Source organism: Prosopis cineraria, unplaced genomic scaffold, assembly GCF_029017545.1.
Source record: "Prosopis cineraria cultivar Desert tree isolate PC_DT_omini unplaced genomic scaffold, ASM2901754v1 PC9, whole genome shotgun sequence".
In the NCBI taxonomy this organism is placed as follows: Eukaryota; Viridiplantae; Streptophyta; class Magnoliopsida; order Fabales; family Fabaceae; genus Prosopis; species Prosopis cineraria.
The window spans coordinates 11,136,761-11,151,637 of NW_026555340.1; the positions used below are offsets into that span (position 1 = coordinate 11,136,761).

The 14,877-nt window shown below is 32.7% G+C and overlaps 1 pseudogene; it reads left to right on the forward strand.

Annotated features, from left to right (window-relative positions):
* The window catches only part of LOC129319561 (cytochrome P450 83B1-like), a 28,702-nt pseudogene extending 14,147 nt beyond the window's left edge, over positions 1 to 14,555 (forward strand).
* The last annotated feature ends 322 nt before the right edge of the window (positions 14,556 to 14,877 follow it).

Here is a 14,877-nt window from a genome sequence, read left to right on the forward strand (position 1 = left end):
AGAGTGCCAGGAGGCATTTTGTTGGTTAGGAAAAGCTATATCAACCTATCTTATGTATTCAAGCATTTTAATTAGTTAATTATATGTTATTTTAAATCTATTATTTATTTACTTGACTATGGCTTTCCTTATAATAAGGAATATTAGTTTCTCTATTACTGAGACTGTGGTTGTCTCACCCCTTTCTTTACAATAATTATAGGTCTAGGTGAAGGATCTATTGGTAGACGAGGAAAAGAGCTAAGCTAGGGGTTTGCTTGTGATTTGTAAAGAACTGCAACCCCTTTCTTTTGAGTAAGTATATTGTAATGTATTTAGGATTAGGGTGTCAGTAGGACGTGATTATTTATATGTGTGTGAATATGTGTGGATTGTATGCCTTTATATGAATTTTTATCTACTTGTGGACTTGTGATTAGGAAACTTGGTTATGGTGTGTGGTTTTGATGGATTCATATAGTAGACCAAGTTTCCACTACAAGCAAATGTTTATTTTGATATATATGAATATATGTGATTTTACAAGCAAATGCAAAGTGGTTGCATTGTGAATGGTGTGCTATGGGCAAACATACACCTTGGATAGAGAGAGTGGGTGCGTGGGCCTCACGGAGATCTCTAAGCTAAGTGAAAATATTTACGTGTGTATTCATATGTGTATATGGTATTTGGATTGATTTTTTACCACTCTTGTATGATTTGTGAATTTTGGGGACTTAGGGTCCATTTTGGAAAATGGCACCCAAGTGGTCAAATTTTGATATAAAGGATTTTTCTATCATTTAAATGTTCTATCAGGTGTTTTTAGTCCTATTTGATGTGTCCAAAGTGTTCCTACAGGTTTGTAACTATTAGGATGAGATTTGGACAATTTTGAAAATAGTTTTTACTAAAAAACTGTACTTTTGCATCCGGGTGTTCAAATCTTAATCTGACCGTTGGGTTTCTCTAAAATTTGGGTCACAAGTAAAAAATGTTATATGCTTCGTGTGGGCTTTGGAATCATATCGATTGGACCCCGAATGGAGAAACAGAACACTCTAGAATTTAGTCTGGAGGAGCTGTCATGATAGCAAAAGTGCTGTCATGATAGCAATAGTGATGATGTTGCAACATGCATGAAATTCAATTCGTCCATTAGATCTTTCCAAAATTTGGTATGCTAATAGTACTCTTTAAAAGTGACATGTGGGCTTTAGAATCTCTCCGATCGGAGGTCAGAAAATGAAATGATGCACTTCGAAAGTTAGTCTAGAGGTGTTGTCATGACACCTAAAAAGCTATCATGATAGCAAAAAATGACCAAACTTTTAACATATCCAATTTTTAATATGACCGTTAGATCTTTTTAAAATTTGGTGTACAACTAATAATCATTAAAAATGACGTGTGAAATTTAAAATCACTTTGATTGGTGGTTGAATGGCGGAATGGCGCCTCCCAGAAGTTGGCCCGGGAGGGCTATCATGACAGCAATTTAATATTGTCATGACAGCATATTTTTATCCTACTTTCATCTAGCTTGCTTCCATGTGTTATAGGTAGAACCTATAAATTTTACTAAAGGTTTTAAATGTTTATTTTGCCATGGTGTATTTTTTATTGATTTAAATGATTTGTTACCTAAGTTGGTTTTAGGATCAACTCTTTAACCACACTTAGTTTGTTTGAATTGTGTGATTTTTGGATAACACTCAGAGCAAGTGTTACATTTAAGCTTAGGAACCTTATCTCAAATGTTTTTTAACTCCAATGCACTCCTAATGTTTGAATTCCTCAAGCCCTAGCAGAGCCTCTTGCATTTTGTTTTATTTTTCTCCCTTTTTGTCCACACATTTTCATGATCTTATTTTGTAGAGAAGTGACCATGCACTGCGATGGTCGTACAATAGAGAAGATCTCCCTAGGCGTGTCAGCACACATACGCCATGGTGGCCTAATCTACAAGCCACGGCATGTGGCATAAAGCCTTAGCCTTCAGATTTCCTTCCCTTTTTTATTCCCGAGTGACCTGACTTCCTTTAAACCCGTATTTAGAGCTAAAAATATGACTAAACACACTCGTTAGACCTCTCTGGCCATACAGCCACACACCACTCTAATAAAATTAATTAATCTAATCAGGCTTAAATATCCAAATTAAAATTTAAGGATGTTACACCAAACCATCTGTTCTCCTTCGACTTGAATCCTAAGCAATCAAAGCTAACTCTCTCCCAGAGCTAACCTAACTTACTCTCTATGTGAGGGCTACCTTAGCATAGGAACTCAATCTCACACTTCACATATCGAATTCCCTCTCCCACTAAGAGGTGTCAAACACTTAATCCACTAATCACTTTAGTACACTGAGCCCACAAATAAGTAAGGCAACATTGAGTACTGGCAGTGTGCCATAAAACATCTCAAGTTCACACTTCCCTATTAGTAAACTCCCATCAAAATCATGCCTTCTACTATTCTTTATCTTTCTTGAGTATTGACTACTCCAACATTTTAAGGTAGTATCGTATATATCATTGCTCCCTTAAGAGGTTCCCTGGCCTAAGGTATCGAACCTAGTTACACTTCTTTAAGTACAACTTCATGTCTCGATGATCACAATGCACACTAACCATCTTGTTTTTGTAAAGAACATCATTATTAAACAATTAGGAAACATAAATGCACTATTTTTGAAGTAATATCCCATAAACCTTTATAAAACACATTTAATTGATTTTAGTCATTTAAAATATGTAATGCATGATAGCTAGTATTATTTATTCAAAATAGCTAAACAAATCAATAAAAAATATAAATTCCCCTGTTACCTCAATCTTTTGTACCAAAAGGGTTTCCTCTTGTACAAAAATAAGACTTAGCTTATTCCTTAACCTCCAATTAAGTTCCACCAACAATTCCTTACAACATATAAGTGATCCACATCACTTATCATAGCAAATAGTATAAAAAAAAACTGTAACTCATACCACACAACTTAGGTCTATGAGGCATAATCCATCCTAATGGTCTAAATATTAAACCAACCATTCACATAGTACTACTTCACAACCAAAACCATTTATTAGCCACCATTAGGCCAATTTTCAAACCACACAACTTTTAATCAACAACAAACCTTCACTTAGCATTACCAACTTTCACAATTAGCTATTATAATGAAAACCAAAGCTTACTTTAAATCTCATTGGATTCAAATAGCACAATTATAACTAAATAAATAGGCTCAAACCATTGAAGACCAAAAGCCAATCTCTTGGGGTTTAATTTTTACCCAAAAGTCCCTTCTTTCATCCAATTGCCCACTTAAAATATTAGAGCACCATATAAAAACTCTAAACAACCTTCTTAAAACCTAAAGAAACTAAAGCTTACAAGAACTAAGCCATCAGGAACAAAACCAAAAATTTTCCTCTTCTAAAAGTTTAAGAAAACCAAGAGGAAAGAAAAAGGAATTGAAGCAGGGAGCCTACCTAACTCATACCCGAGCTCACAACTACCATAAAGCCTCTTAGATTCGAGCCCTAGCTTTATTTCTTCCTTTTGGTCTCTCATTCATTCCTTGCTCTTTGCTTTCTAATTTCCCTTTTCAATTTATGTTTCTACATTCACTTCCTCTTAAAAAAACTGAACTAAATACATTGGCAACTTTGGTAATTTTTTTCATAATTAAAAATTAAATAAAATCAAACTTTTGCCTAGTACAATTTAAACTATAGACCTTTATCAAATTATTCTTAATCTCAATTTAATTATATATATTTTTATTTTAAATTAAATCTAGGTCTTAACAAAATTTTGGAATGTTACACTTTACTAGCTAGACAATTTTCACACTAGGACAATTTCATATTTCTAACCCATTATTCCTTCTTTAGCTAGTTTAATCATTCTATTTTGATTTGTGTCCTAATTTAGCATGCCAAATATTCATATCAACATTACTAGAAGAGACGGTAAAGCAACCATGAGAATAAACAACATCAATAATATCCATAATAAAAAAACTTCTTAGAAGGAAAAACACAACCATAAAAAGGTTGAATTCTACATAATATCAGCAACCTTATCATGGAAATTAATAAAAAAACCCAAATTCTAAAATGCAAGCAATAGGAATGAAATTCTGTTAGATGTCTGGCACATGCAAAACATTAAGGAAAATTAAGTTTTTTCCACCTCATAAGATAAACTTGCAAGTTCTAATGCCTTTCACCTTGATCCTCATATTGTTGCTAATGTGAAGCCACTTGTTTTGGTTTAGCAATTGATGGTACTCTATAAAGGATCCATAATCCTTGCTTACTTGGTTTGTGGAGCCCAAGTCTACAATTTAAGGAGAGGAAATAATTTATGTTAGAAAAACATTATTGAAAACATAACAAAAATGTGAATTTAAATAATCTATAAGTATCTAATCATGTCCACTTTGCTCAGGACAATCTTTTGTAAAATGGCCCATCCTTTAATATGCAAAGCATTTGACCTTTTTTAGGTTAATTCTATTTTTACTACCGCTCTTTCCCTTCTTTTAGAAAGGTTTATTGTCCTTCTTTTCCTTAAGGTCACTCTTATTACCTTTCTTTAGTTGCTTCTTGTCTTTCTTGGGCTTAGCATTTGAAAGACCACCTTCCTTGACAAGGTAACCTTGTCTTGATGACTTGTAAGCCTCTAGATGCTTGCCCTCTAGCTCTAGATACTTAGCCCTACATTAAAAGTAATGATGTTTTCATTATAGGTTAGGTTAACAATCATGTGCTCACAATTAGTTAGGAGCAATCTGATTATAGCTTGTACGTACTACCTATCAAATAGATTGTGCATGGCTTTCTTAAGTTTATGATCATGTTGACCATCTCCTTAGGGTGCTACCACATATAAGTAGTTGGCTTCAACTTGTAAGTGTCAAACTTAATTATCTACCTTCTTAGTTTAGTGGTTGAAGTATCCCCAAACTTCTCTTTCAAGGTGGCTTACGTGGCTTAGATTTTGGAGTACTTTTCAAATTTGCATCTTAAATCATCAACCATAGCACTTAAAAGTGTTATTTATGCAATACTGTTCTTTTATTTCCACTCCATGTATGCCTCTTGATGTCTCTTATATTGAGCAAATTTTTCTACCTCAGACTCAGCCATGGCTATAATTAATGGCTCAATAACATCTTGCTCTTCGAAAATATATGACACCTTATAGTGCCATATGTCCCAATTGTTCCTGTTTATCTTGTCAACTTTGTTCAATTTTACGATAATATTTTTTGTTATCATTCTTAGTTCTAATATAAAACTATCCCACATTAATGGTTTTTTATACTATACCAAGAATAAAGTATTTATGAGAAATATACAATGTCTTATATTTGTATTATTCTTCACTAGAGTGGCAACAACACTATTAGCTCAACAATTAGGAGGCTACGCTTTCATCTTCCATCACATTGATTCTAATAATATCACTATCATCTATAAAGAATTATATAAATATTTTTATAATCACTATATTTTCTCTTAAATAACTCATCACTTAAGAGCTCACACTCAAATGAATGATATATAAAGAACTAAAAATCAATCATCATGAAAATTAACATGCTTCATATATAACAAATCAAAGGTCTTAAAACAACATAACATGACAAAACATAAAGTTTGGAAAAAAAAAAGATACATTATGTCTTTTAAGGTATGGACATAATAAGATAACACTTAATTATCTTTGTATTTTCTTTATACTCTTATCTCCTTGATCGCTCTATTCCATAGAGGATTTTCTGCGTATGACTTGTTTCGCTTGTACGTTGCATGAGTTCTTTCTTAAGTTGTTTGAAAATTTTTCCCTCAACCAGGGCTTCTTGTTCTTTGGTTATGAAATTTAAATTGTAAAATTCCCTCATTTAATTACCACTAAGATCATAAACTAAGGTAATCAAGGGATTAACCCTTAAGGAGATTACCAAGTTTGAAATTTAAAATTAAGGGATCCCAAGTTTTCACAATCCAAATTGAGTTAAAACCATTAACTCTTTAATCAAAGTAAGACAAGTTATGGAAGCATGGGATACCTTTGAGAAGTGAAATGAGCTAAAAACAGTTGAAAAATCTCAATGTGTTGAAAATAGAACAATGCACTAAAATTAAAGCTCTTTAGCAAGAGAACTAGAAATATCCTCCATGCTAATGCCAAAAAAACATATCTTTCAAAATACTAGAGGTAAAACATGTATTCCACAGGTTCAGTCCATATACAAAGCTTGGGAATTAAACTTTGGTTGAATTATCCATACTTGGTGAATCAGGCCCAAAATCTAATCCCAAGGGCATATCTGAATATTAATAATGTTAGATTCCTTATCTGTAATATGCCTAGGTTCTTAACTGCAATTTTCCCTATTATTTGAAAAAGTGTGGGAATAGTTTTGCAAACCAGAGTATAGGTGTTGAATATATGATGCTAGTATGAAAATGGAAGCCTCCTAACTCTAGACTTACTCAAAACTTTCATAACTTTTCTCTCAAACTCTTATTCCAAGAGCAAGAGTGCCTACCACTTATACCAACTTTAATTGATTGGCTAGCTAAAAGTACTTTGAAGCAATATATATGTCTTACGCATTTTAGCACATATATTTTTTCAAAGCATAATATTAATTTGTTATTGATCTATTAAAGGTTCCATGGGATGCTTAATGAGTTGCAAGTCTTGATGGGTAGCTTCTTCTTGTCAGATTATATTCTTTACACAAGGTGAATAGATAGACTTAGAGGATTGACTAGCCACCTTGAGAAGAATTACAAGGAATTGGATGCATTTTATAAAGAAGTTATTGATGAGCAACATGATCCTCAAAGGCATAAACAACAAGAAAAAGATATAATTGATGTCTTGCTCCACCTCAAAAAGCTGTGATGGTTTTCCATTGATCTCACTTTTGATCACATCAAAGCTTTACTCATGGTAATTCTCCAATTTTATTTTACTTTATTTATAAATCCCAAAAACTATAACAATACATACATAGTCCCTATGTATAAGGATGATTGGGATAAGATCAATAGAAAAAGAAAAAAATATATAATATAAATCCTCATTGCATCTCATTTGGGTTAAGTAAGTTATTAAAAGCTGAGCAAATTTAGAGAGCTAACAAATAATTGAATAGGTCTACTTATTTTTCTTTTATAGAGAAGAAAATAAACCAAAATAGGTTTAAAATAAATAAAGAAATTTTCTTCTATAAAATGTTTGAATCTATCTTATATGTCCTTCCTATTATATAATAACACAAGATAAATGCAGGATATACTTGCAATAGTAATAGATAAAAGTGCTGCAACATTAGTTTAGGCAATGACCTAACTAATGACAAATCCAAGAGCGATGCAAAAAGTTCAAGAGGAAGTTAGAAATCTATATGGCTCAAAAGGTTTTATAGAAGAAAGTGACATCCAAAAGCTTACATATTTGAAGGTAGTAGTAAAAGAGGTATTGAGATTACACCCACCAACACTACTACTTATTATAATACAAACAAACAAAAAATGCACCATTAAAGGATGTGAAATTCTAGCTAAAACATCAGTTTATGTCAATGCATGGGCCATTTATAGAGACCTTAAGGCTTGAAAAGACCCAGAAGTGTTCTATCCTAAGAGGTTCTTGGACAACGCCATAGATTTTAAAGGGACAAGATTTTGAGCTCATTCCATTTGGTGCAGGAAGAAGAATTTACCCAGGTTTACTAATGGAGGTTGCCACCATGGAGCTTATCCTTGCTAATCTTGTTTATTCATTTGAATGGGAAATGCCAAAAAGGATGAAAAGGGAAGATATAGACTTTAAGGTCACAAGAAAAATCCTCTTTGCCTTATGGCCAAGAACCATCTCTTTTAATGCTCTGACTACATTAACATGTTCCAACCTTGCATGATTAACATGATTCTCTTGTTTGTAATGTTAAATTAAATTACTATAATTATATGTATGTTTTGTGTTTACTGAGGTGTAAGCATGTGTCTGGTGGTGTAAGAACCATATATGTATATTAATGTTTCACAAGCTTGTCATCCAATATTCTCTTGTATTGTGTAATTGTCTTTTTAAAGTCATTAAATTAATAAGGATTATGTGTACATATTGTGTGAACACCATATTTGTTCCAGGCTCTAATAAATAAATAAGATAACATCTATACTAAAATAATAAAAAATTAATAAAAATAGAGACAAGAGAAAATGGAAAATAGGAAAATATTTTATAAAAAAATCTCTATGAAATAATAAGAATGAAAATAAGAAAATATTTTATAACAAGAAAATAAATAAATAAAAAGTTAAAAGATCTTTGATTTGAAGATAATAAAAAATGACACAATATGATTTGAAGATTTTAAGATAATATAATCTAATATCTAATATTAAAATTTAAAGATTCCAAAATAATATAATAATTAGAATATAATGATAGATAAGATAATAATCAACATCTATTCTCTAAATAATAATATAAGAATATATAAAAATACTGATATAGATCACGATATGCTTTAGATTCTATAAAAACCCCAGATGTAAGGGACTATATAAAGGAAAGCAAAGGACGACTAGAGAACAGAAGGAAAGTGGAGATGATAGAGATCCAAGGTGACTGAGATTCATAAAGGTAAGTTCACCTTCCCTTAAGCCGTAAAAGATATCATAAAGTTGAGCTTAAAGCTTGAATCTTAAATCTTTTGAATATCTAGTTGCCGAAACACAAGGGCAAATCCTAACATCTAAACACACCTCCATAGCTTTGATCATTCAACCCTCCACTATATATTTGTTTCTCTATTTATGTAAGTCTCATGATTGCTAGAGATCATCATCAATTCGTTTTGAGTAAGGCATGACATGGTGGTTAATCATGTAAATTATTTAAGCTTCTAGTGTTGAGGTCCATAAGAGTCATATTGTAATCAAGTTTGTATTCATTTTCTCATAAGACTCCAATGAGTTTCCCTATGGTTCAATATGCATGATAAATTATCATAAGCACATAGTTTTGAAATTATTCTACTTGTAAGTTTATATTCATTTATTTGATACATGAGACTTTCAGAGTCCTTGCAAGATTATATTCTTTTGGTTGCTTGAGACTTTCACAATCCTTGCAATTTTATAAGTTAATTAATTTATTATCTTACATAGTGATAAATTATCACATGTGCATAGTTTTGAAATCATTGGTTGCGTGAGGCTTTTAGAGTCCTCACAGATTCATAAATCAAATAGCTTATCATACGCGGCAATGAATTATTGTGAGCACATATTCAAAATATTTTATTCTAAAATAAAAATAAAATATTTTTTTAAAAGGTGAACGTACGAAGCTTTCATAAATCTTATTAAAATATTTTTTACAAAATTATCCCTCAAGATCTTGCCACAAATAAAGACAAATAATATTTTCATACATAAAAAACTATAAGCCAACATTAAAATTATTTTAAAAAATTAATAATTAATCTTTTCTTTAAAATAGATCTCAACCAAAAGACATGTATTTTTACCCTAAACTACATGAGCTTTGATCTCTTAAAAGGATACATAGGCCTTAAGGTTTCATCCTAAGTCAAGTCTAACTTATAAATAAATAAAATTTTCCCTTTTGATTATCTTATTTTTTTAAGGATAATTAAGATATTTTTTAAAGCCATTTAAATTTATGTAGTTAACTTAAGGTAACCATTTATATGAACGGGTGTTGTGAGGGTACCTAACACCTTCTCCATACATAATTGACTCCTTTAATCTTTATCTATACATAAACCACAAGTCAAAAAGTTTCTAAAATTATCCTTTAAAAATTTTGATGGTGACTCATTTGTTTATTTTTATTTGATTTTTGTCCTCGGGAAATTCTGGATCGGGCATAATATATTGTTTCCATATTGCATCAATTATATTTTAGAAAGCATTTTTCAAAATTAACCTTTCATATTGGTTCTAAAATTGGTGTAGAATCTACTATTCATTGTTGTTAAAAGTGTTCACTTTTTATACCAGTTATTTAACTGATGTAAAAAATTACTTTCTACACCAAGTATAAAGCTCGTGTAGAAAGAGAATTAAACAACTATCTATTGGATCGTGTGTTTTAATGATTATAAAAACTAAGAGAAGAGGTATTTGTTATATTTATAGATATAAAGAATCATGGATGAAGACAAAACCTCTAGAGCATGAAGAATCAAGAGAAGATGAAGAAGCTTAGGATAAGTAATTTAAATTCTCCTAAATCCAATGTGAAAATTTAGAGAGCTTAATCTCTTTTCTTAATCATATAATGAATGTATCATATGTCTTTTTTATATGCATTGATTCTCATCTAAGTATGTTAAAGCTTGCAAACAAGGTCCTTCTTACGTGTTGATTTCCATAGAAGATGTTTGCATAGTGAGAGGTAGAATCATGTGTGATTGTACAAGTTACTCATGAGTTTTTGCATGTTAGGCACACTAACAGCTAAATCACGTGAGTGTGAAGAAGTGCTTCATGAGTGATTAAGTACTTATATTGTGTGATGCCTTAAGCTTTATCTTTGCATGAAAAACTATATGTAAAAGGTTTTATTGTCCATGCAAGTTTTAGCATTTGTGCTTTATTGCATTACGTCAAACTGCAAAACCATGCATGAGACTGATAGTAGCCATGCATGATTTGTCACTTGTTGTACAATCTTATTTTTCCTTATTGAGTCTTAAGTCTTCTCAAGCCAAGCTAAAATTGTTCACTTATATGATCATTGATTCACAAATCTATATCTCTTGATCATGCAAAATCTTACTTGAGTTATATGAAGTTTCATGCATAAGAATGCGCCAGACAAGATTGTGTTTTACTGCTTACACTTTCACGCGTGATAGCATTCTGTTCCACGCGAGTTTTGATCATATAGAATGGCTTTAGTATTTTACTAGCCATTTCACGTGAGAGAGAATAGAGATTCTATGTATGATTTGTCATATAGAATTGATGTTAGTTTCTTATGTACAAAACCATGTGTAAAAGCTAATGGTGTACTCACGAGTTTTAGTGTAACATCCTAAAACTTCAAATCTAGAAAAGTTGATTAATTAAGGGACAAATTAGTTAAAAATATGATTAATTTATTTAATTATGTTTTTAGATGGCTAATTAGATTTTTGGGTCATATTTGGCTCTAAATTAAGATAGGATGAAAGTCAGATCAAGTCAGGAGGCATCGGGGGGAGCAAAATTAACTTATTGCTTGCTGTGTGGTGAGTTGTGGTTTATGTGGCGTGCACTATGGTGCACGACACAGCAGGTAACTTAAATTTTCAAGAATCATCAGAAATTGACAGATTTTAGGGTGAAAAACCTAGAGCACAAAGGGGGCAACTTTAGTCACTATTAGGGCATCAATTTGGAAGGATTTTAAAGATAATTTGAGCCTTCAAACTCTTGGGTAAGTTTCCTACCCTTCTCCTCTACCTTTTCATCTCATTTTCCATGGGATTTAGAAGAGTGAGAATTTGGTCTAATTGGATTAAGCCATGAGTCAATGTTTTAAAGGTTTCTATTGACTCTAAAGTTTTAATTTAGGTTTATTGATCTTGGATATGTGGTAATAGGAAGCTAATTTCTTGTTTGGTGAATTTTGGATCAAGCCCCAACTTGATCATAGGGTGTTGAAGTGTGATAAGTTGAGATATTGAGTTTCATGTTGTGATAGAGTTAGAAGGAGACTTGAAGGGATGATGTGAACAAATTATAATCTTGACAAGTCTATTTGTTGAGAATATGAGTGAGAAGTGAGGGAATTGAGAGGTTAATATTAGCTAATGGTGCTTGTGTTAATTGAAAATTAACATATAGTACTTGTTGTTATAGATTATGGTATGGGAAGACTTACCTTGACACAAGAAGAGAATTAGTATCACGGGTAACCCTTTTAGTAATAAAAGCGTTGAGGTAACTAGATAATTTTCATTATTTATTACCTTGTATAAGTTATTCTCAAGTTTCTTTTCTATGAATTATTGAGTATATATGTATAAATTACTTAAAGGTTAACTATTTTAGAAAATGAGTGGAGTATTGCTTTGTAAAATTCTATATTTTTGAAGTAAATGGTAAGGTTTTGTTATATTTGTTTAGAAAGTTGTTTATGCATGTTCAAGTGGAGATATGTAGTGAATTGTGGCATATTAAAGGGTGGGAGGTCACCCAAGTAGAGATAGTGAAGATTAAGTCTATATGGCATTGCTGGCACCCCAGGATGCCAGGTGCAGCACTTATAGGTGCAGCACTTACTCTCCTTAGTGCCCGAAAATGGGTACGGTGTGGGAGACTTACTCTCCTTAGTACCCAAAAGGGTGTGGAGTTGGAGACTATACTCCTTAGCATCCATAGGATGTGGTGTTAGAGTAATGACACCCCAATTACTTGTAATAAGGGGAAACAGTAGTCCAGAAGTGGTTTAGGACACCTTGGCCGGGTAGTCCTACCATGGATAGTAAGCTTGATGACCATACATATGGTTTAGTTCTGTAAAATAGCCTATTGGTTCGGTTGGGAGTATTGGAGGACCGGATAGTTAGAGATCATGCATGCAAATTTGTGGTGATATTATATGATGTGATCATGTTACTTATTCTAATGCTTGTTTATAGCTTGGCTTATTAATCAATAATGTAGATTATCTTAGTTACTGAGATTTTTATCTCACCCTGTAGTTACTATTTTATAGGTTCTACAGTTGAGACTGAGCGAGGGAAGGAATTGGGCAAGGATTTGTAGATTTGCTACATCGAATAGTAATGCTCGATTTTGGTTTGAGTAGTATACATAAACTTGTTATATGATATTATATGTTGCCAACTAGGAATGCATATCATTTTGATTGGATGCACTTGTTTCATACTATGTTGTTGTGTATTTTAGCCCAATATGGTATATGATGTGAATATGTGGGAATTTTTATGGTGATGGGCTAAAATACCAATACAAGTATAAGGAATGTTTTATCTATGTGGTGACAATGTAAATGTAATGTATTATGTGGCAATAGAAGCCAAATAGTGCTTGTAGTGTTAATTGTGTATTTTGGCCATATTGGGTGAAATGGCCATTGAGTGGCCAAGTTTTATGTTTGGTATGTTTTTATGTGTTTGATTGGTCACTCAAGTGTATTTTGGTCTATTGGACTTGGTTCAAGCCTCACAGTGGGTTAATAGTATAGGTTATGAGTTTTGGATACTTGGATAGTTGAAAATTTCTTTGAAAAACTAACTTTTGCATCCGAGTGTCTAAAATTCTCATATGGTGTCAGATTGTAGTGAAAGTACCATTAGTTAGCTTATTGAATAAGCTTTACGTGGGCGCTAGAATCACTCCAATCGAACATCGGATGTGAAAATGGTGCGCGTTCGAAGTTCATCCAGAAAAGCTATCATGACATCATTGCTGTCACGAACACATGCGCTATGGCGTATTTCGTGCAAGCTGCAGCACATGGTACAGTGAGAAAATTTGGCATTTTGTGCCACATGCTGTGGCACACGGACCACGAGCCGCGACGCATGGACCAAAACACTCAAAAATGACATTTTTGGCCCTGTTTTGAAGTGGTTTGCTTCCCAAAAGTTTTTCATGCTTCCAAAGCCTATATAAATCATTAAGTTTGAGCTCAAACTATCAATTTAAAGGGTTTTTATGGGACCCTAAATATTCCACAATTATTTTTAAAAGATTATTAGTTTTAAATCCTTATATGGATAATGTGAGCTTAGGAGTAATCTTTACTCCTAATTATGATTGTTTGTCGTAATTATGTGGTGAATTTTGGTAATGTCAAGGTGGACATTACATTTTGGTATCAGTTTCTCAGGTTATGAGATCTGGTTATGGTGATGTGTCTATTGCATTCATTCTTATTAGTTGGCAACTTTATGTATACAACTCTTTCCCTTTGTCTCATTTCCTTTATTTCCCACTAATTCCCCTTTTCTACTTGGTTTCTTCCTTAGGAGGGGAGAAAAATGGTTAGAAGAAGTACTCAAAATGCCAATAGTTTATCGGAGAATGATGGGGCTATACCAAAGGTACAGCTAGAGATATATACAAGTAGAACAACAATAAAGGCCCCAAGGCAATGATGCAATTCTTGAAGAATTACAGGATATGATGATGAACATCTAGAGAACCGTTCAAGACCACGATGTTTTGCTCCGTAATAGAGGTCATAAGGAGGAACAAAGGAGACAAGAGGAAGCTCATGAGAGCATATTAGAACCATCTCATAGTTCTAGTAGTAGACTTAGATTGTCTGGGATGAGAGCGGATGGAGATGTTCAAGGGATGGCTATTGATCGAGCATGGAGGACTTTCTCTCGGTTTAACCCTTTAACCTTTAATGGAACTATGAAGGAAGGAGAAGTGGAAAAATGGATAGAGAGTGTTGAAACCATCTTTGAGGTGGTACTGTGCTCTATAGAACAGAAGATGACTATAGCCACAGTATATCTTGTTGAAGATGCTAAACATTAGTGGAATTATGCAAGACTAGTGGATGGACATCAACTAACATGGGAACAATTCAATGAAATGTTCTTTGATCATCATTTTCCTCCAGCATTTAGAGATGAGAAAGAGGTCGAGTTTCATGCATTCTGGCAAGGAGATCTTGATGAGGAAGCATTCATTCAGAAGTTTAATTAGTTATTAAAATTTTCTACCTATCTGAATGAGACTAATGATAGCGAGTGAAAGGCCAAGAGGCTTTTGGAAAAGATGAGGCCTGAATATAGACAGCAGATTGCTCCACTAAGAGTAACCACATACGCTGACATGTGTAATCGGCTCCAAATTA